General features: G+C 34.9%; 1 protein-coding gene across 8 annotated transcripts in view; it reads left to right on the top strand.

Moving 5' to 3' along the window:
• The first annotated feature begins 2305 nt into the window (after nucleotides 1-2305).
• The window catches only part of PPFIBP1 (PPFIA binding protein 1), a 187793-nt gene continuing 165572 nt past the window's right edge, over nucleotides 2306-24526 (top strand). For 4 of the 8 annotated variants that reach the window (XM_031938064.1, XM_031938069.1, XM_031938065.1 and 1 more), the window contains exon 1: nucleotides 2308-2524. The gene's annotated coding sequence lies outside the window, so the exon portion shown is untranslated. Of the gene's footprint in view, nucleotides 2525-24526 lie in introns of all 8 variants that reach the window. The other 4 variants (XM_031938061.1, XM_031938063.1, XM_031938062.1 and 1 more) reach the window with 2 other exon arrangements.

A 24526-nucleotide genomic window follows, 5' to 3' on the forward strand; every position in this document is an offset into this window, starting at 1 on the left:
TAAGTAACTCACAAAGTCCAGATCTTCTAACTCAAAAGGAAAGGACTTTGGCCCCTTCAGATTCAGGATGTTCTGTTGCTAGTTTTCTCCTCTGAAAAGTGTTCTACCCAGGAAGCATCTTTTATTGATCAGCTTACACAGTCTTCGGACGCCAGAATTCTTAAACCTATGAAGTAGCTACCAAGGCTGGAGACATCAATCTTTTAGAATTGCTGTTTGATCTGTGCTCAGGAAAAGAAAACCAAAGAAAAGGGATCCAGGAATTTGAGGCTTAGGCTCATCTAGGCTAGCATTGTTTTTGGGGACTGGAGAGGAGGGAGAAATCCATTCCTCCCCCCTCCCTCACATCTAAAGGAGAGCTGAAGTGTTTCTACTGGGCTTATACCCCAAGGAGATACTAAAGAAGGGAAAGGGACCTGTATGTGCCAAAATGTTTGTGGCAGCCCTGTTTGTAGTGGCTAGAAGCTGGAAACTGAGTGGCTGCCCATCAATTGGAGAATGGTTGGTTAAATTGTGGTATATGAATGTTATGGAATATTATTGTTCTGTAAGAAATGACCAGCAAGATGAATACAGAGAAGCTTGGAGAGAATTACATGAACTGATGCTAAGTGAAATGAGCAGAACCAAGAGATCATTATATACATCAACAACGATACTGTATGAAGATGTAATTTAATGAAAGCGGATTTCTTTGACAAAGAGACCTAATTCAGTTTCAATTGATCAATGATGGACAGAAGCAGCTATACCCAAAGGAAAAAAAAAACACTGGGAAATGAATGTAAACTGCTTGCATTTTTGTTTTTCTTCCCGGGTTACTTCTACCTTCTGAATCCAATTCTCCCTGTGCAACAAGAAAACTGTTTGGATCTGCACACATACATTGTATCTAGGATATACTAGGACATATTCTTGCCATCTAGGGGAGGGGGTGGAGGGTGGGAGGGAAAAATCGGAACAGAAGTGAGTGCAAGGGATAATGTTGTAAAAAAAAAAAATTACCCAGGCATGGATTCTGTCAATAAAAATAAAATAAAATGAAAAAAAATAAATAAAGGAGAGCTGAAAGAAAGTCAAATTATGAGAGGTGTCTATATGTGAAGCCTTTATACACCCATTGCATATAGCCTACTGAGGGAGTAAGTCTTCCTGGTTGAGTCTTGTTCCATTGGAAAGGTCCAGCATGACAGGAAATTCTCTATTACAACTTCTCCACATTGGAGCAAACAAAATTAGTTATAAAATATATATATTTTTTTTCTTTCAGAAGTGAGACTTTTCCCCCCTTTGTCTACAAATAGTGATTGTGTATTTAAAAGCCAGCTAACCAGACTTAGGATAAATGAAAAGACTCTCTTGGGACTAATTCTATTCTGTTCATTTCTCCTCACCAGGGGACTATTAAACATTGTGAAAACAGTGAAGCCCAAATGGGTTTCTCCTTAAGTGATAGTCTAGCAACCTCAATTGGTTCTCTAGAGATTCAATTACCTTCATATGGGTTGTTCATTGGAGTTGTTAGATACTCCCTCTCTAATGTATTAAAATGACAACTTTAATAATAGTTCTTAAAGAGATAAATCACTGCATTAATTCTCCCAGAGGTTCCTTTGATATCTGCCGGGTAGATGTGTGATGTGATGCGATGTGTGTGTGTGCATTTGTTTTGGTTTTTACTGCTAAAAGGCAGGCAGCCATATGCTTGCTTAGTCAGACATCACTAAATGAAAGCATGTTCCAAGGATCTCACTCAAAATTCCTGTGATAAGGTGTTGCTTTTTGTTTTGTTTTTTTAATGATCTCTCGGAGGAAAATCCAAATATCCAAGAATATAAGGTGGAGAGATGATCTGTAATTAACCTTGTTTGCATGACAATAAGCTCTATCCCTTCTCGACATCCATAAAGACCAGATACTTTTCCATGGCACAGAGGCAATTATTGTTTGAAAGTGGACTTTTTAGTTGGTTTAATTTTATTTCGGCTCTGGTTGCTAGGAGACAACAGCAAAAGAAGTTCAAAAGTTTCATACAGAGGTCTTTCCCAGGATTCTTTTTTCCCTCAATTATAGATGGCAGGAAAACCAACTTTTTTTGTGTCATCAACATCCACAACTTCCAGCAAAACTCTCGCTTAGCTGGGAATCTACAAATTGAGTTGACTCTCTCTGAGTGACTTTTTGTGGGTCCAATCAGCTGGGGCTTAGGAGCGCTCAACTCCACCCCGCTCCCCGACTCTCTTTGGCTAGTCCCCACGGGAGGAGGGGGGAGAAGGGGAAGGGGAGGGAAGGAGAGGAGGCAGTGGGAGGAGGGAGGTACCTGGAACAGGGAGTGATGTCAGCTCCCAGCTCCCTGCCTTCCCGGATTCCTGACATGGTTCGAGAGGGAGAGAGGGTGGGAAAACCCAGGAAGGAGAAGCCAAAGGATTCATGTTTTGCAAGCCTGGAGGGGACCAGAGTGCTGAGCTTATGAACCCTCAGGGGAAGTAAACTTTTGCAGCTGTGCTGGCGATTTTGCACCCAGGTAAACTTGTTTTGTGGCACTTTGGGAGAAGGGAGGGAAATAGCATGGTGTGTGTCTAGCGTGTGTTCAGCTGCTGGTCTTTGCAGCTGCTGCTCCTCCTCTTCCAGGGCTTGGTTTCCTTCTCCAATTCCGTTCCTGTTTTTGAACAGGAACATTCCCTGGCGGGGGAGGGGGAAAAGAGTGGAAAAGAGTGTAGTTTAAGCACTGGCCTTCGCTTTGGTTTTCTACATGGAAAATTCCTGAAGGTTTGAAAATGAAGTGTCCTCTCCCTCTTTGCCCTCATCTTCCCACCTCCCAGCCTTTCCATCCACAGACCATCCACACCCCATTCTGGGGAGATGTTGGGAAGGGCAGGCAGGAAACACATTTTATTAAGAGGCAAAAAAAGAAGTCCTTCTAAGTCTTTTCTCAGTTCTTCAAGAAAGAAGTTTCTTTGTTGTTGCCTTATTTTTTTTTTTCTTTTTTCTTTACCATTTCCACTATGCATAGTATATAAAATACCAGACAGGATATGAGAAATTCAGTTTGGGCGGTTGAATCATATCCCTCTTGGGGACTTCATCAGTACATAGTGTACTGTGCTTAAATACTTCACTTGAATACCCTTCTAAAACAGTGAACAATGCTGCCTTCTCTACTTCATCTCTCTTATTTTTAAAAATAGTATAACTTAATGTTGTCAAGTTAAATCAGGAAGTCTTTGCACAATCAATATTTGTTTGCTGTGTTTTAAGAAACGATTGACTTACAGTGTCCTTTTTGTCTTATTTCTGTAGTATAGTATATCACTAATGAAGAATGAGTTACAAGGGTATACTCTATGTGATTATTGGGAACAAGATTTTCTCAAACATAAAGGACCAGAACTAAGATCTTCTTTGAATAGCACCATATCTATCTACCAGGAGATTAGAAGGCATAAGGCACATAGGCACAGAAAACATAAATCTGGCTTACCAGGAGACCAATCAAATGTAGAAGGGGAAAATATATTTTTGGAAGCAGAGAATATAGATTTGGTTTTCCTGGCTTCTTTGAGAAGAGATTTGTTTTTGTAAACTCATTGTTATCCAGGAAGCTGTGATTTGCAGTTTTCCAAACATTTTAACCCAGAGCCTGAATCAGTCATCAATAGTCAGCATTTGAGGTTTTTCTTCAAAGAAAAAAAAAAGTATGGAATGATGATCAAGAGTAGTTTCTTTTTGCGTTGGGCATTGTTCTTCAGAGCATAGTAGCATGACCCCTTGATGCCAGCTGGTAAAAAATTCATTTTGAGTAGAGTTGGTTCCTTAAGTTGGGCATCAGTCTCCTGTATCAAACAGAACCAGTAGATAGGGAAAGAAATCCATCTATATTTTATGCAATGCAACATCTAGTTAATAAATGTTGAGGCAGAATATGCTTATAAACTATATTAAAAGAATCTTTCATCTTTCTAGTTGAGTATCTGACTTCAGAATAAGAAAGTATGGATTTTATTGGTTTGTGGAAGAACTGAGTTAAATTATTTGTTGTACTTTTACCACCTACCCCAGGATGATTAAAATCAAATTTATGTAAAAAAAAAATGCCTTCTGGAAAGAGCAGAATAATTTCATTTTTGAGGCCGCAGGAATTGATACCGCTGAAATGGTAGACAATTTGTATTTTAATAGAACAAGAAATGGAAGTAATAAAGGGTCCTGAAATTAAAAATAAACTTACCTATTTCATAGCTAGTGTGAAGTGAGAAGAATTCTTCTGGAAAGTTATGTTGCATTGAAACCATAACTGACATTTTTGCACTATGTAAAATGTAATCCTACATTCCTCATCTCCAGAAAGCACATATAAAAAAATAAGTCATGTTGAACTTCTTCCAATTTATGTACAATATAAGTCACCCAAGCCAGATTTATGTTTTCTGTGCCTATGTGCCTTATGCCTTCTAAGCTATTTGGCTTAGGGCACTGCACCTTTCCAAACAGGTTACTTTTAATGTTAATTCACACTTCCATCTCCTAGCTCAGAGAGCATTTTCACCATCATCCCCCATGTCTAGGATGCTCTCTTCCTTTCTACCTCCTGACTTCCTTCTTGTCTCAGCCAAAGAAAGACCTATCTTTTGCAAGAAGTCTTTTTAGTCTTCCTTAATCTTTCTTCTGACGTTACATCCAGTTTGTCTGACATATATGTTGTTCATACATAGTTGTTTGCATGTCATTTTTCCTATTTGACTGTGAATTCCCTGAAAGCAGCCTTTATTTCTATCCCATGTTTTTCAGTGTTTGGCATGCTGTGGGCATTTAATAAAAGCTTAGCTAGGTAGAAGCACTTAGGTATACAATAAGTAACTAGAGTCCCAGGATCAGGAAGACTTGGGTGTTCAATTCCTGAGTTAGCCATTTACTAGCTGTGTGACCATAGGCAGATCACTTAACCTCTGTTTGCCTCAGTTTCCTCATCTGTAAAATGGGGATAATAATAGCACTGACCTCCTGAATTGTTTTGAGGATCAAAGGAGATATAATTGGAAAGTACTTAGCACAGAACTTGGAACATAGTAAGTGCTTTATAAATATTAGCTATTTATTTTTATTTAGCTGACTGACAAGTTAACAAGGAATTGACATGGATCCAAAATCTTTTGAACTGGGTACCTCCAATGGAACTACATATGCACACCCTGGCTCCACGGAGAGAGACATACTGAAGGATTTGTGCTTTGGATGATGCAACAATCCTTTATTGGCCCCCATAGTTCCCATTATTGGAGTTGTGCCAAAGTAGATTGCTGACTGAACCAGGAAAAGCCACCTACTCAAAAAACTGCATTAGTTTTGTTTGTACAAAAACTTTTCAGTTTGGTATAATCGAAATTTTCTATTTTGTGATCAGTAATGATCTCTAGTTCTGCTTTGGTCATAAAACCTTCCCCTTCCACAGGTCTGAGAGTAAACTATCCTATTTCCTCTAATTTATTAATAATTTCATTCTTTATCCTAGTCATGAACCCATTTGACCTTATCTTGGTGTATGGCGTTAAGTATGGATCAACCCTAGTTTCTCCATATTAGTTTCCAATTTTCCAGCAATTTTATCAAACAGTAAGTTCTTATCCCAAAGCTGGGATCTTTGGGTTTAATCAAAGAACTAGGTTGCTATATTTGTTGACTGTTTTATCCTTGAACCTAATCTATTCCACTGATCAACTAATCTATTCCTTAGCCAATACAAATAGTTTTGGTAACTGCTGCTCTATAATATAGTTTTAGATCTGGTACAGCTAAGCCACCATCATTTATTTTTTTCATTAATTCCCTTGAAATTCTTGACCTTTGTTTTTCCATATGAACTTTGTTTTATTTTTTCTAGGTCATTAAAATAGTTTTTGGGAGTCTGATTGGTATAGCGCTAAATAAATAGATTAGTTTAGGTAATATTTCATCTTTATTATATTTCTTGCCTATCAAGAGCATTTAATATTTTTCAATTATTAGATCAGACAATTTGTGGAAAAAGTGGTCTAATTTTGCTCATAAAGTTTCTGATTTTTCCTTGGCAGATAGATTCTAAATATTTATATTATCAGTAGTTACTTTAATGAATTTCTCTTTGTAACTCTGACTGTTGGATTTTTTAGTGATATATAAGAATGCTGATGACTTATGTGGTTTATTTATAATAACAACTTTGCTAAAGTTGGATTATTTCTAATCTTTTTAGCAGAATCTCTGGGGTTCTCTAAGTATACCATCATGTCATTGGCAAAGTGATAATTTGGCTTCCTCATTTGCCTATTCTTATTCCTTAATCTCTTTCTCAGCTCTTATTGCTATAGCTAGCGTTTCTAATACAATATTAAATAATAGCTGGTGATAGTGGGCAACCTTGTTTCACTCAGATCTTATTGGAATGGTTGCAGTTTGTCTCCATTACATATGATGCTTACTGATGGTTTCAAATAGATGCTGCTGATTATTTTTAAGGAAAGTCCATTTATTCCTATACTCTCAAGTGTTTTTAATAGGAATGGATGTTGGATATTATCAAATGCTTTTTCTGCATCTATTGAGATGATCATATGGTTTGTGTAATTTGGTTATTAACATGGCCAGATTATATTGATAGTTTTCCTAATATGAACCAGCCCTGCATTCCTGGTATAAATCCTACTTGATCATGATGTATTATCTTGGAGATGATTTTCTGTAGTCTTTTTGCTAATATCTTATTTAAGTTTTGCATCAATATTCATTAGGGAGATTGGTCTATAATTTTCTTTCTGTTTCAGCCTACCTGGTTTGGATATCATTACCATGTCTGTATCATAGAAGGATTTGGTGGGACTCCTTCATTCCCTATTTTATCAAATAATTTATATAGCATTGGGCCAATTTTCTTTAAATGTTTGGTAAAATTCACATTAAATCCATCTGGTCCTAGGGTTTTTTCTTAGGGAGTTGTTTAATTGCCTGTTCTATTTCTTTTCTAGAAATGGGACTATTCAGAAGCAATTACTTCTTCCTCTGTTAGTCTGGAAGTCTGTATTTTTGGAGGTAGTCATCCATTTCATAGGTTATCAATTTATTGGCATAAGTTGAGCAAAATAACTCCTATTATTTCTCTAATTTCCTCTTCATTGGTGGAAAGTTCTCCTTTTCATTTTAAGACTACTAATTTCATTTCCTCCCTCCTTTTCTAATCAGATTTACCAAGGCTTATCTATTTTATTGGCTTTTCATAGAACCAACTCTTAGTTTTATTAATTAGTTCAATAGTTTTTACTTTCAATATTTTAATTTCTCCTTTTTAATTTTAAATTTCCAATTTAGTATTTGATTGGGAGTTTTAATTTGGTCTTTTAGTTTTTTAGTTCAAGCCCAATTCATTAATCTTTTCTTTCTCTGTTTTATTCAAGTAAGCCTCTAAGGATATAAAATTCCCTCTTATTACCGCTTTGGCTGCATCCCACAAATTTTGGTATGATGTCTCATCATTGTCATTATCTTGAGTGAAATTATTAATTGTATCTATAATTTGCTGCTTCACCCAATCATTCTTTAAGATGAGATTTTTAGTTTCAATTACTTTTTGATTTCTTCCCCTAACTTTTTTGAATGTAATTTTTATTGCATCATGATCTGAAAAGAAAGCATTTACTATTTCTGCTTTTTGCATTTAATTTTAAGGTCTTTATGTCCTAATATTGTCAATATTTTGAATAGGTTCCATGAACTGCTGAGAAGAAAGTATATTCCCTTCTATCTCCATTCAATTTTCTCCAAAGATCCAACATACCTAATTTTTCTAATATTATATTTACTTCTTTAATTTCTTTCTTATTTGTTTTGTGGTTTGATTTGTCTAATTACAGTTTTGTTGTCTATTTCTTCTTGCAACTCTCTTAACTTCTCCTTTAGGAAGTTGAGTGCCATACCACTTGGTGCATATATGTTTAATATTTATATTGCTTCGTTGTTTATGCTACCCTTTAGCAGGATGTAGTTACCTTCCTTATCTCTTTTAATTAGATCAATTTTACTTTGCTTGATCTGAGATGGATGGCTACCCTCTTTTGACTTCACCTGAAGCATAATAGATTTTGCTCAGTTTACTTTTACTCTATATGCATCCCCCTGCTTTAAATGTGTTTCTTGTAAACAACATATTGTAGGTTCTGACTTTTGATCAGTCTGCTATCTGCCTCCTCTTTATGGGGAGTTCATCCCATTCACATTTACGGTTAGAATTACTAAATCTGTATTTCCTGCCATCCTAATAACCCCAGATTGTACTTATTCTTGCCTCCCCAACCCTCTTCCCACCTTTTAAACTTATGTACCCCTCTTGTATCACGATACTTATCCTCTTTATAATCCCTCCCTCCCCCTTTGAGTCTTTCCCCCTTCCTTCCCTTATTACTCTTTTCTTTTCCTTTTCCTCTCCCACGTTTTTAATGGAGAGAAATTTTCTCTAAAACAAATGTCAATTATTTTTCTTTGAGCCAACTCTGATGAGAGTAAGATTCACACAATGTTCCTCCCCTCTCTAAATTCCCTCAGATATGATAAGTTTCCTTAGCCTCTTTGTGGGATGTGGTTCCCCTCTTTTATCCCTCCTTCCACCTTATTCTCCATCATCCCTTTTCCATATCTACTTCCCTTTTTATGTATATCAAGTACAATCAAATTATACATGTATTCTTTTTGTATATCCACAACAGAAATACAATTCTCAAGAGTTATTTTACCTTTCTGCATCTCTTGGTTCTATTCTTGGAGATCAAATTTTTTGTTTAGTTCTGGTTTTCTTCAGAAACAAATGGAATTCATTTGTTTCATTAAATATCCATCTTCTTCCCTGGAAGAAAATGCTCAGCTTAGCTGGGTAGTTTATTCTTGGCTGCATCTCAAGTTCTTGTGCCTTTGAGATATCATATTCCAGGCCCTTCTTTCCTTTAATGTAGGGCAGCCAGATCTTGGGTGATCCTTATTGGCACCTCGTTATTTAAATGGTTTTGGCTGCTTGTAGAATTTTTCCTTAATCTTATAGTTCTGAAATTTTGCCACAATATTCCTTGGGGTTTTATTTTAGGGTTTCTTTCAGAAGGTGTTCGATGAATTCTTTCAATGCCTATTTTACCTTCTGATTCTATTACATCTGGGCAGTTCTCTTTGATGATTTCTTGTAAAATAGTATCTAGTACTCAAAAAACTTAAAAAGAAATGCCAGTGTCTCTAATTCTTTCTCCCTTCCCCCCTTTTCACCCCTTTTTTGTGTGGCTTGGCACTTGAAAAGCTTTTCCCTAGATGCCACTTTGCTCAAAGAGGCTCCCACCATGAACTCACAGAAGTTGAATTCAATCCAGGAGGATTCTGATCCCCAAAGAGGAAAACAGGCTTTTTCTGGTGTTCTCTATCATTTTTATAGAAGAGATTTTCCAAGGAAAATCTTTTCTATATTGGACCATGAGGACTAATAAGGCATGACTGTATTATTCAATCCCAAGTATTTAGGTGTTGTGCCACAAAGCACCATGTTTCTCCCCAAAGAACCAGACTATACATTCCCAGTTTCATGGGAAGTGCTGCATTCCAGCAGGTGAGAAACGCTCTCCTAATCACCTCCTGTTACACTAATAGCTTATTAATTTTATATACAATGATTGTTCTCTCTGCCTAAAGACTTTTCCCATTCCAATCTATCTCCTCATCTGTTAAACTGATATTAAAGCACAAGTATCTGACTGACTATTGTCACTCCATGTCTCAGTAAACTTCAGTGATTCCCTGTTATCTCCTGGATCAAATAGCAAATCACCTTCTCAGCTTTTAAAGCTCTTCTACAACATGGTACCTTCCTATCTTTCAATTTATTTCCCTTTATGTGCACAGTCATCCAGTGACATTGATTCCTTTGCTTATTTTTCATATACAACAATTTCCTTAAACTTTCCCCCTTCTCTGTTTGTCTTTTGATTTTGGCCACAGATCATCTCTATTTCTTGATTATTACCTTTTCACTGGCTGTCCCTTATTCCTGGAATGCTCTCCTTCTTCATCACTGCCATCTGTCTTCTATGGCATCCTTTAAAACTAAGTTCAAATCCCACCTTTTAAAAGAAGGCCCTTTTCAGTTCTCACTGTCTTTCCTCTGAGATTTTCTCCAGTTTATCCTGTATGTATCTCATTGATACACAGTCATCTGCAGGTTGTCTCCCCATCAGAATGTGAACTGCTTGGAGGCACTTATGTTTTACCTGGCTTTTAACTCAGTGTTTAGCATAGTGGCTGCCTTAATGGATGCTTGTTGATTGATTGACTAATGTTCTGTATGTAGTAGTTATTTAATAGACTTTTTAAATAAGAAATTAATTCATCAATTATTTGAGGGTATTATATCAATGATTATTAAATATATTATTGTTATACAATAATCTATCTTTCTGCATATCTGCATTAAACAAATATGCAAAGAAAGAGGGCAACATGTTATATGTTGTATAGTGCTTTTAAGAGATAAAACAGGAATCCATTATCTATGATACTGCCAAGGAGCTTTGGAGTGACTGAAGCAGAAGGAAAGCCAGTATCCAGTAATTGTTTTTGGATTGTATTTAAGAAGCCACATTGTTGTGAAATTAACTGTATTAAATATGTTTAAGTAACAGTTTAAAATTATGGTGAGGAGGAAGTCTGGGATAGTGGTAAGTAGCACGTGGAGTCAAAAGTTCTGTGTTCAAATTCTGGCTCTGTGACTTTCTAGTTGTGTGACAACCTCTCTTGGATCTCACTTTCGAAGTCTTAGGAAGACTATACTAGCTGTCTTAATGCACTTGAAGGTTTTTTGGATGAAAGAGGGGTGAAGTTGTTCTCCTTAGGCTTTAGAGGGCAGAATTAGGAGCTTAGGATGAGAATTTCAGGTAAGCAGATAAATCAAAATAAATCAACATTTAGTAAGTCAAGTATGGTGTTTAGCCCTGGGGATACAAAAAGGCACTAGACAGTTTTTGCCCTCGAGGAATTTACATCTAATGGGGGAGATAACATGAGGACAAATATATACAAACCAAGCTAAATACCAAATAAATAGAAGGCAATTTACAGAGGGAAGGTACTGGAATTAAGAAGAATTGGGGAGATCTTCCCATAGAAGATATATATGATTTTAGTTGGGTCTTAAAGGAAATCATCTGAGGGGAAGAGGGAGAGCATTCCAGGCTTAGGAGACAGAGAAAGAGCCCTGAATCAACAGATGAAGTATCTTGTAAGAGTCCTCAAATAGACTAATGATTTTGATTGATGAATTAACAGACAAGCAATTAGATGACAGTGGATAGAATGCTGGGCCTGGGGTCAGGAAGATTCATCTCCCCAACTTCAAATCCTCCCTCAGACAATTACTGGCTGTGTGATCCTGGGCAAGTCACTTTAGCCAGTTTGCTTCAGTTCCTTCATCTGTAAAATGAGCTGGAGAAGGAAATGGCAAACCTTTCTAGTATCTTTGTCTAGAAAAACCCGAATGATGTCACAAGGAGCTGAATATGATAGAACAATATTAAACACTTGCTGTGGGGCAGGCCTTGTGAGGGTTATGGTAATATAAATAAATAAATAAATAAAAATGAAACCGTGCCTGCTCTCATAGAGCTCTCATTGTTCTGGGGAATATAACTTGTTTATAGATAAATAAATATGGCATCTATACCAAATAAATACATGGTGATTTGGAATTGTGACAAGAACATCTGGGAGAAAAAGAAAAAGTCTCTTGAAAGAGATGTGGAGCTGCGAAGGGAGAACATTCCATTCCAGAAATGGGGGACAAAGACATAGATATAGGAGAAGGAATGCCTTGTACATCTTGTAGCACATAGGCCAATTTAGATGGAGTACAGAGCATGATGGGGAAAATGAAGTAAAAGTGAAACTCTGCATAAAGAGTCTCAAAACTGAAAGATTTGATGCAATAGGTCCCTGGGTTTTGTTTTTTGTTTACCTACTTTATGTTTGTCACATGCATTTTAAAACAAGACCCTTTATAGGTAACTGTTGCTTTGATTTTTTTTTTTTTTGAGGCATTTAATTGATTAATAACAATGGTTTATATTCTTCATGACTACCGTATGGGATAATAAATGTTGTTTAGTCCTTAACTATGTTCTACTCTTTGTTTTTTGTTTGTTTGTTTGTTTGTTTTTGTTTTTTGTTTTTTTTATTTAATAGCCTTTTATTTACAGGATATATACATGGGTAACTTTACAGCATTAACAATTGCCAAACCTCTTGTTCCAATTTTTCACCTCTTACCCCCCCCACACCCCCTCCCCTAGATGGCAGGATGACTAGTAGATGTTAAATATATTAAAATATAAATTAGATACACAATAAGTATACCTGACCAAAACGTTATTTTGCTGTAGAAAAAGAATCAGACTCTGAAATATTGTACAATTAGTTTGTGAAGGAAATCAAAAATGCAGGTGTGCATAAATATAGGGATTGGGAATTCAATATAATGGTTTTTAGTCATCTCCCAGAGTTCTTTTTCTGGGCATAGCTAGTTCAGTTCATTACTGCTCCATTAGAAATGATTTGGTTGATCTCGTTGCTGAGGATGGCCAGGTCCATCAGAACTGGTCATCATATAGTATTGTTGTTGAAGTATATAATGATCTCCTGGTCCTGCTCATTTCACTCAGCATCAGTTCGTGTAAGTCTCTCCAGGCCTTTCTGAAATTATCCTGTTGGTCATTTCTTACAGAATAGTAATATTCCATAATTTTCATATACCACAATTTATTCAGCCATTCTCCAACTGCTGGACATCCATTCAGTTTCCAGTTTCTAGCCACTACAAAAAGGGCTGCCACAAACATTCGTGCACATACAGGTCCCTTTCCCTTCTTTATAATCTCTTTGGGATATAATCCCAGTAGTAACACTGCTGGATCAAAGGGTATGCACAGTTTGATAACTTTTTGAGCATAGTTCCAAACTACTCTCCAGAATGGTTGGATTCGTTCACAACTCCACCAACAATGCATCAATGTCCCAGTTTTCCCGCATCCCCTCCAACAATCATCATTATTTTTCCTGTCATCTTAGCCAATCTGACAGGTGTGTAGTGGTATCTTAGAGTTGTCTTAATTTGCATTTCTCTGATTAATAATGACTTGGAGCATCTTTTCATATGACTAGAAATAGTTTCAATTTCTTCATCTGAGAATTGTCTGTTCATATCCTTTGACCATTTTCAATTGGAGAATGGCTTGATTTTTATAAATTAGAGTTAATTCTCTATATATTTTGGAAATGAGGCCTTTATCAGAACCTTTGACTGTAAAAATATTTTCCCAGTTTATTGCTTCCCTTCTAATCTTGTCTGCATTAGTTTTGTTTGTACAAAACTTTTCAGTTTGGTATAATCGAAATTTTCTATTTTGTGATCAGTAATGATCTCTAGTTCTGCTTTGGTCATAAAGACCTTTCCCTTCCACAGGTCTGAGAGGTAAATTATCCTATGTTCCTCTAATTTATTAATAATTTCATTCTTTATGACCTAGGTCATGAACCCATTTTGACCTTATCTTGGTGTCATGCGTTAAGTATGGATCAATGCCTAGTTTCTGCCATATTAGTTTCCAATTTTCCCAGCAATTTTATCAAACAGTAAGTTCTTATCCCAAAAGCTGGGATCTTTGGGTTTGTCAAAGACTAGGTTGCTATATTTGTTGACTGTTTTATCCCTTGAACCTAATCTATTCCACTGATCAACTAATCTATTCCTTAGCCAATACCAAATAGTTTTGGTAACTGCTGCTCTATAATATAATTTTAGATCTGGTACAGCTAAGCCACCATCATTTGATTTTTTTTTCATTAATTCCCTTGAAATTCTTGACCTTTTGTTTTTCCATATGAACTTTGTTGTTATTTTTTCTAGGTCATTAAAATAGTTTTTTGGGAGTCTGATTGGTATAGCGCTAAATAAATAGAATAGTTTAGGTAATATTGTCATCTTTATTATATTTGCTCGCCCTATCCAAGAGCATTTAATATTTTTCCAATTGGTTAGATCAGACTTAATTTGTGTGAAAAGTGGTCTGTAATTTTGCTCATAAAGTTTCTGATTTTCCCTTGGCAGATAGATTCCTAAATATTTTATATTATCAGTAGTTACTTTAAATGGAATTTCTCTTTGTAACTCTGACTGTTGGATTTTGTTAGTGATATATAAGAATGCTGATGACTTATGTGGGTTTATTTTATAACCAGCAACTTTGCTAAAGTTTGTGGATTATTTCTAATAACTTTTTAGCAGAATCTCTGGGGTTCTCTAAGTATACCATCATGTCATCGGCAAAGAGTGATAATTTGGCTTCCTCATTGCCTATTCTTATTCCTTTAATCTCTTTCTCAGCTCTTATTGCTATAGCTAGCGTTTCTAATACAATATTAAATAGTAACGGTGATAGTGGGCAACCTTGTTTCACTCCAGATCTTATTGGGAATGGTTGCAGTTTGTCTCCATTACATATGATGCTTACTGATGGTTTTAAATAGATGCTGCTGATTATTTTAAGGAAAATGTTCTACTCTTTGTGATCTCTTTTTGAGGTTTTCTCGGCAGAGATACTGGAATGGTTTACAGTTTCCTTCTCCAGATCATTTTGTAGAGGAGGAAACAGAGGCAAATTAGGTTAAATTAATTGCCTGGGGTCACAGAACTAGTAAGTATCTGATTTTGGATTTGAACACAGGAAGATGAGCTTTTGTGGCTCCTGGCCCTTGTCCTCTAGCCATGTTGCCACCTAGCTGTCCAGTGACAATAGCAGAACAAATATTATTATCTCTTTTATAGATGAGGACCCTGTTTCAGAAAAGTGATTTGCCTAATGTCACACATAGTAGCTAGGTGACACAGTGGTGAAGAGAACATTGGATCATGAGTCAAGCAGTTTTGAGGTCAAATCCTGCTTTATATTCTTACTGGCTGTGTGACCTTGGGCAAGCCATTCAACCCTTGTCTCTCTGTCTCCTCAGCTGTAAAACAGGGATCATGATAACATCTACTTTAAAGGATTTGTAAAGTGTTTGGTAACATTATTGTTAGCGTTATTGTTTGCTAGTAAGTGGGCTGGAATTTGAACCCAGGATTTCTTCCAAGTCTGTTGTTCTTTTAACTTAGATGAAAGTTGGTAAATTTATTACCTATACACCACATACAAGGTATTGTAGAGTGTACTGTGGAAGATACAAAGTATTCTCCAGTCCACTACTGGAGTCCCTATTTAATCAGATATATGGCTACATATGCTTTCTATTCAGAATCAAAGCTGATTTGAACCAAATTTATTATCTCAATTTGATTTCAACAGTAGTCATAATAAGGAGAGCTGTTGCCTCTGCCAGATTGAGAACTGGAGAAATTTAGATAAAGAAGTAATATTGAAGCAAAGCCTTACTCATGTCCAACTTAAGTTAGAGATAGTGACTGAATTGCTCCATTTCTCTTTAGTGTCTTAGCCACAGAATCCAGGAGGTGTCTGGAAAGGAATATTTTACAGTAATAACATAAAGGTGAAGGCACATGCTGAAGGTTTTTGTTTTTCAAGATGTTCTGTCCCAAAATCATATCGTTCCTAAAATAAAAGTATTTTGAGTTGGAGAATTAATTGTGAATATATTTTAGGAAGCCATGATTTTGTGTTCTCTTCTCTGACCGAACAGCTGGAACTGGTATGGTCAGCAGGACTGTGTTGTTTTGGGAATTGAGTAGAACAAAGTGTCTGTTGTTATTATCAGTTTTTTATTTTTGCTAAAATTTGGCTGGTTCCATTAATAGATCAGTCATCACACTGGAATAGAAACTGTTTGTTGAAGAACTAATAGTTTTGCTTCTGGGTGTGTACAGTTTTGCACATTTTGCAGTGCAAAAAAATCGTTATGCTATTTGTTTCTAGGTGTGCAGTATACTTTAAAAATTCTGGTAAAATTTTTTTTTAATAAAAAAAGTATCTCCTTTCCTTTTTATCTCCCCTCATTAAGGAGGGAAAAAGAAAAAAAAAAAACCAAAAGCAAAATCTTTCTTTTCTTTCTTTCTTTCTTTTTTTTTTTTTTTAAACAAATACATATATAGTCATACCAAATAAATTCCTCCATTGGTCATGTACAAAAAATGTTTCATTCTATGCTCTCCAGTCTATCACCTCTCTGTCAGATGGTAGGTAGAATTCTCAATGGTCCTCTGATATTATTAAGGTTTTGACTTCCTTTAAGTCCCAGCTAAAATATTCTCTTCTATAGAAAGCTTCTTCTAATCCCTAAGAATTCTAGTGCCTTCCCTCTCATTCTTTCTATTTCCCATTTGTCTTCTATGTAGTTTGTTTATACATATTTGTTTGCTTACTGTCTCCCTCATTAGGTTATGAGCTCCTTTGAACTGTTCTGTCTTTTGCCTTTTTTTTTTTTGTTTGTTTGTATCCCTGGTGCTTAGCACAATGCCTGGCATATGTAGGTGGTTAATAAATATTTAACTGGGCATTGCATTCAGGGTTGTTTGTCTTTACTCTTGTCATTTTATAAATTGTTTTCCTGGTTCTCCTCTCTTTACTTTATATCATTTCATACACATATTCCCAGATTTCTCTGAAATCATTCCTTTCATGATTTCAGTGGGATTGTTGTTCTTGTCAGGATAATGATGATGAGGATGATGATGCCCATCACTGAGTTAAGTGAAATATTTACAAAACAGAAACCAGTAAAAATGCTTCCTCCTTTTTTGTTCTCTGTGAACTCTGTATACTAATTGATATTTAATCTTGTACAGTATATTAAGGTCCAGAACTGATTATGCCATTCTCATGCCTTAAAACCTTTGGTAACAGTTCCATATTGCATCTGGGATAAAATACAAACTCCTCAGATTAGCAATTACATTTCTTCACAAATTGGCTTGAACCTATCTTTTTAGTCTTGTTTCTTGTCATTTTCTGTGTTATATATGTCCTAGCAGTGTCTAGCATACTAGTTTTTCCTGACATCAACATTCTATTTGCTATCTATCTCATTCTCTTGGAGTGTCCATATAATCACAAAATCACAGAATTTCAATTGAAAGGGAATTCAATTTCCATCTATTTTTTCCCCCAATTTATTCATGAAAAGATTCCACACTGTAACATGCCTAATAAGTAGTCATTCAGCCTCTGACGACTTCAGGAAGAGGAATTTGCCAACTCTCAACACTGGCCTTTCCAGTTTTTGGACCATGGAACCAAAATTTGCCTCTTTACAACTTCTGACCATTGTTTCTGGTTCTGTCCTTTGTACCCAAATGGAATAAGTTTAATCCATCTTCCATACGACAGCTTTTTAGATACTTGAAGAAAGCTATCATGTTTCTCCTAGTTTTCTCCAGGATAGTTAGTTCTCTTTTCCTTCTCTAGTGCCAGATCAAAACCCTTCACTATCCTAGTTAGCCTCTAGACAGTCTGGCTCATCAATGCCCTTCTAAAAACCACAAATCTCAGAATTGAAGACAAAACTCCAGGTGAAGCCTGATGAATAGTTGAAAGTAGAGAGACTGTTTCTTCCTCATTCTTGATAAGCTTTGTTTCTTTAATACAATCTGAGATCACATTAGCTTCTTTGACTGTTGAACAAATTGCTGACTCAGATTGAGCTAGCAGTCTACCAAAATCCTTGCATTATTTTCAAACTACAGTCCAACTATGACTTTAACATCTTGAACTTGTGCAGTTGATTTTTTGACCCCAAACCTGTAAAACTTTACATTTATCCTAAATAAATTCCATTTTATTAGATTCAGGCTAGTGCTCTAATCTGTGAGGATCTTTTTGAAAATGTATTCTGACATTCAATGTTAGTTTATCTCTGAGCTTTATATCATCTGCAGATTTGGTGAGCTTGACATCTATGCTTTTGTCAAAGTCATTGATGAAAATGTTGTATAGCAGAAGACTAAGCACAGATTCCTGCTGACCCATGCCATCGACACTGAGTCATTAACCACTATACCTTGATTATAATTATCCAACTATTTTTGAAACCATTTAATCATATTCTGACATAATGGAGACACAACAGATCTCTCAATTATGAAGACTTGGGTTTAAGTCTCATCTCTGAAAGATATTGTCTATGTGACTATGAATAAATCATTTTCCCCTACTTGGTGTTATAGACAGTTCTCTAAGAATTATAAATGGCAGAAAGGGTGCTAATCCTTAATAATAAAGAAAAATTTTCATCTAGTAGTTTCTGTCCCAATGAAGTCCCAATTCCAGGCTCTATTCTCTTTTGAAATCTATTTATAAATAATAGTATAAAATACTGTATTTAAAACTATGCTAAATTCTAGACAAATTATGCAGAGCATTTCCCTCAACTTACGTTATCAGAATGCTATCAGAAAAGAAAATGAGTTTAGTCCAGCAGTTTGTGTTCTTAATTATACTGGGTTTTGTTTTGTGGTTTTCTTGAAAATCATTTTTTATTATAAACTTAAACCAATGTCAAAAAAACCAAATAAAAACAAGCAAAAATAAATATCATTATAACCATGGGATTGGAACTATTTATCTTAAAACATTCTTTAACATTGTTTTTATAATAACAATAAACTTGTCTTATAATCTTTGCATACTTACATAGATAACATAGATAAATCTAGTCACAAGTGATATTTATGCTACTTTTTCCTCATTCTGCTGTATTTACTTTTCATCATGCTATTTGTCTTTCCATATGTTTATATCCTTTTTGTCATTTTTGATGGCATGCTATGATGATATACCACAATTTTTCTAACCATTACCCAACTATTAGACATGTGTTAGGTTGTTTTTCCCTGTTGATAATAAAGCTATTACAGATAGTTTGTATAGATGGTTCTTTTTCCTTTTAAATTATACCCTTGGGAAATTTTCCCAGGGGGATCAACAGGAAAAATAGTATGATCAGTTTTCTAATTCTTATTACATATTGCCAAATTTGTCTCTGAAAAGATTGCATCAATTTACCCCTCTTTGAGAAATGTAATAATGCATTTCAGTCTTGCCAGTATTGTTTTTGTCATTTACAGTTCATTTTAAAAATAGATCTTCATTAATATCTTTTGTTGATACTTTTCCTTTTATATCCCTTGCCCATGTCTCGCTCAGAGAAACATCTTTTATGATAAAGAAAAAAGGAGAATAAAAAAGAGTTTGATATGATCAGCAAGGTTCTACATTCATGATCCCCCCCACATCTACTAAGGAGTAGAGGAAGCATTTTCTCATCTTTTCTTTGAGATTATCATTTTATAGCATTATTTCACTTATTTTATGGTGGCTGTTCATTACATTTCCGTGTGTATGTATAATCATTATGAATATTGTTATTCTGGTTCTGATCATTTCCTTTAAGTGATCAATTCATTTGTCTTTCCATGCTTCTCTCTTTATATTCCATTAAGTTTTATGTACCAAAATTTATTTAGTCAATATATTAGTCAGTTATTTAGTCAAATGCCCATCATTTGATGGGTACCTACTAAGTTATTACTGCTTCCAGTTTTTTGCCACTACTAAAAAAGTGCTGCTATAAATATTTTCATATTGATGAATTCTTCATTTTTGTCAGTGATCTCCTTTGGTTATATGCCTCGCAGTGGGTCCAAAGATATGGACTTTTTAATTATTTTCTTTGCATAATTCCAAATTGTTTTCCCAGGTTGGAATACTTCACATCTCTACTTATAATATATTAGACTGCCTATCTTTCTAAAACTCTTCAAAAATTGGCTATTTCCATCTTTGTCATCATTACCAATTCATAAAGCATGAGATAAAATTTCAAAACTGTTTGGATTTGCATTTCTTTTATCATTAGCGATTTAAACCTTTAATATGCTTGTTAATGATCTGCTGTTCTTTTGAGAACTATTTGTCCATAGTCTTTGATCACTTAATTACTTGGAAATGCCTGTTACTTTTCTACATATCTTTGAGACTGAATCTTTATCAGAGCTATTTTGATAGAAAATTTGTTTTCCCAATCTACTGTTTTATTTGTTATTCAAGATGCATTAATTTTTGCATAGTAGTTTTTAATTTCATCTATTTCAAAATTATTTCTTTTATCTTTGTCCCATTTTTGGCTAAAAATTCATCTTTTACTCATAGCTATTCAAGATATATATTCTGTTATCTCTTGCAATTTTTTAATGGTATTTATGGTCTTTTGTGGAATTAAGTGTGAGATTTTTGTTTAAACCTAATTTCTGTCATACTCTTTTATGGCTTTCCTAAAAATTCTTATCAAATAAGCTGTTCTTTCCTAAATAGTATTTTTGAGTTTATGGAACACTGGATTTTTGAATTCGTTTATTTTTGATTACTTCATTATTTCTCTTACTGGGCCTTTGTAACCATTGCTCCACTTTTTAGATCTACCATCTCTTTAATAATGCACATATTCCTCAAAATTTTTTTCTTTCTTCTGTGTTTCTTCTCCCTGAATCCTACTGTCATTTTCTCCATCCAATTGAAGTGAACTTCCTGCTCAAATTATTTTCTTACAATTATGGAAAATTTTTACCAATATATGTGTATAAACATTCACATTCACATAAAATCTTCACGATGTATATATCTAATCTGATAATCAACTGTGGTTAATAGTTAATGAGAGAAATTAGCACCTAGATCTTGATCAAAGAGACTTATCAATTTCCATATCACCTGTCTGACACAAAGGAGAATCAACATTTTCCCAGACCTGTCTGAATAAACACAATGAGAGAAATCCTCCCATTAGTCTAAACTTAGAATTGAGCAAGACTTTCCATTGTGGTTGATTTCTAGATGAGGAAATAGAAGAGGGGGAAAAGCTTAGTAGTCTTCAAAAATTAGTTATTAATAGCAGAAAGAAATTATCATTTCTCTCTTGTATATATGCACTTACACATACACATTTAATCTTCCTGTAACAAATTTGTATACCTTAGCACTTGTAACAGGTAAAATTTGTATAATTTCTCTGCAATGGTCACTCCTGTCAATGATGGTTATGGGTTTATTGCTAGGAACAGAGCTAGTCTTCTGGTAATACTACTATTCCCAAGACTTGGGATTTGAGTTGAGTGGTAGTGGTGGTAGTTTAACTTTCCTAGCACAGGCTACTTCCTATCTCTCTTCCACAGATTATCCTTTCTCCTTTTGCTGGCTTGTTTTTGAGATCTTTCTGACTCTGAGGTAGCTTTCTATTCACTACATTGTTACCAATAAATTTTTAGTGAGTTGATACTGTCAGCCAAGATTTACTTTAGTCTTTTTAGGAAAGCAACTGACCTGACTCTTCTTGGTTTGTAAGCAATAAGAAAGAAATTGAAGAATGGCATTTCAAGAAAAATGAGAGATCTGGTGCTTTTAAATTTACATACTTAGGCAATGATCTGTGGTAATGTGCTGTGGCATTTAGGGGAGGGAAAAGATTCTGTGCTAAAAGGGTAACATTTGCCTTGATTTAGAAGCTCTTACTGCTTTAAGTATTGAATTTGGCCCATATGTAATAAGTCCAGGTGGATGTATATTTCTATAACTGCTCAATCAAAAAGGCCTGTGAGGTTGATGAAATTATGTGTTCTAATCAAGACCAGGTTATCCCCTTTGGGCAATGTCTTGTATACAAATACAAATTATCAAGAAAAAAAGAGAGTAAATGGTATAATATCAGGGTGGAGGGAGTAAATGGATCTTATTTTGGTTTCTTTGTGTTGAACAATGTTTGGTATTTAAACCTTTAATTTAAGGAAATAAGAGTACTTAAATGATCATGTGATCTCCTTCAGGTGGACTCAGCCTCCAAAGTTGTACATTATAAGTCATCCATGCGTCTTTATCCTATGGGATTTTTGTTCATGTCTTCCCCAAGTAGAGGATTCAGTCAACACTTTGGCAAATGCCCTTTAGATCTTTTACTAGCATCATTATTAAAATTGAAAAAATTAAGAATTCCTGCTTTAATGTCTCTTAAAAATTGTAAGTACAAAGGCATATTATAGCACATAAAACAATATTCAGGTACCTATGGTCTTTTTCTAGAGATATCTGTGATAACTGCATAGTATGGATAACTATATGTGGCATAAAAGGGCTTTTGTTTTATCTGAATGAAAATTTGAACATACTCTGCTTTCTCTTGTAAATGATAGGAGAGTCACATAGATACTTTTGCCTTTTAGATATGCAACAGGAGAGAGAAGTGAATATGTAAGAGAAAATGAAAGAAGTGAAAATTCAAAGAAAACACTTTTATTGAGCTTGTGGGTCTGCTAATAAGATCTGTATGAAGTCATCTGAACTTTAGTGTTTATCCTCTTTGCATTAACACCCTGATAGCTGTTGGAAATGGAAATTAACTCCACATTAATGTGACTTTGCAAAATAAAAAATGTCCCATATTTGGAATTAAGTTTCCTTAATCATTCTTCTCTACTTGAATTTTTTTTTTCAAACTTTCCATCCCGTGTTCTTACAGTAAATGCTAATCCTATGACCTCCCACTTCCCTAAAGGTCCATGATTCCTTTTTATTTGAGGTAGAAAGAAATAAAAAATTTCCCAAAGAAAGAGAATATAGTTAAAGAACCCAGAAAATAAAGGTACTCAATTCAACCCTATTTATTTAGTTTGCTATTTCCACTAATGCTCAATATTCAGGTCTTTACAACTTATCTTTTCTATTTTTCTTTGTACCTCCTCCTCTAGCACTTTTCTATATCCCAGTTTCAGGTTTTGAAAACATGACCATCATCTACCAAAAATTAACACAAATTGGCTTTCACTTTGTTTACTTAACTATTTCATGTCTCATCTTTCTTTTTCTTTCTTGTTTCATTAGCTAAATTTGGATAACAAGGAAATATACTCTTGTGACTTGGTATCCCTAGCACTTAGTGTAGCATGTTGTATTTAGTAGATTTTAGTAATGAATTCTGTAGACTTTTTTTTTTTTTTGTCCAGTACCTGTTCTCTGGTGGGTCTTCTGAGTTTTCCCAGGACACAGCAGCAACAGCTGTGATAAGGTTTCTCAAGTGATGACTGTGAAGCTTCCAATCATCTGTCTTTTTCAGATGACCTCCATTCTCCACAGATAGATTGCCTGGATTATTCTCCCAAGGATTTGAAAATGTTTACTCCTTTTTACTTTCTGTATTCTGGTAACAGTGAATACTAATCTTTCTATTTCTTCATTTCCATCCACCTCAATCTTCTTGCTATGTCCTCCAAATCAACCCTCTATTTCCAGTGTATTCCCTTTAATATTTGTTCTATAACTTTCTCTCAAGTTAAACTATTTCTTCTCCCTTCATCTTCTGGCACTATTTAGACTAGGCTTCTTCCTCATGAGCCTACATCCTTGGTCAGGCTTTCTGGTACTATATGCATCTTTTTAATACCCTCCAATTCCTTGGTGAAAGTAGGATACTACAAATACTCCTCATCCTTCAATGCCACTTCCGCATTCTTCTTCATACTTACTGCTTTCTCTCAGCAATCATTTCTTTTTTAAGGTTCACACTATCTATTTATTACTCAGTATTGAATCTGTTGACATTATCTACTGACCTTTAGGATATTCAGTTTCCTTCCTCAGTGAATTTTTAATGCTTAACCTTGTTGATTAATGTTCTCTCAAACACTTTCTGAATTCTCCAGTCTGTTATTCCCTAAAGACCTTATTCATCACTCCACTTCAATTATAAGTAGATACTAGTAATTTGAAACAATCTTTCATATGAATCAATGACAAAAGTATCAAATATGTGTAAAGAAATGTATGTATATATTTTCTTTTCTAATCATGTTTTATTTATCATGTATATGCTTTTGTTAAAAAACAAAAACAAAAAAAACACACTGTTTTATTTGATCTGAAATGGCTGCATTGTGGCAGAGGTTTATCATGAAATTCCTCAAGTCAGCAAGTGGCAGAACAGTAGACCCAATTATCTTGGCAAATAACAAAACAAAGCACTAAAACATTTTGCAAAGGCAAACTGAAATAGTAGCTGAAATAAAAGGAAAATTCTCTTGCCTTTCTCAACGTGTTATTTTTATACAAGAGAGCTGTTTTTTAAAATTTATTTTTGCCATAGCCATACATTATGCATTTGGGGAAAATGTGGTTGATTTTTACACTTGGAATCAGAAAGAATGAATGAGTTTGAATTTCATGAACTTATTAGCACTATTACTCTGAACAACTCACTTAATCTTTCTCAGTCTGTTTCTTTAGTTGTGAAATGTGGAAGCATCATAGCACAGCCTTATAGAACAAAGACCCAGGAAGGGTCTGGCTAAGTCCTGCCTTTGATATAAACCAGCTGTGGGACTCTTGCAGACTTTAAAGTACAAAACAATTGACAATCTTCACAGGTAGAGGGTATTACATACTAAAGGATAGGTCCCTACATTGATGACATCACAGGTCTGGACTGGACCAAA

Source organism: Sarcophilus harrisii, chromosome 5 (assembly GCF_902635505.1).
Source record: "Sarcophilus harrisii chromosome 5, mSarHar1.11, whole genome shotgun sequence".
NCBI lineage: Eukaryota > Metazoa > Chordata > Mammalia > Dasyuromorphia > Dasyuridae > Sarcophilus > Sarcophilus harrisii.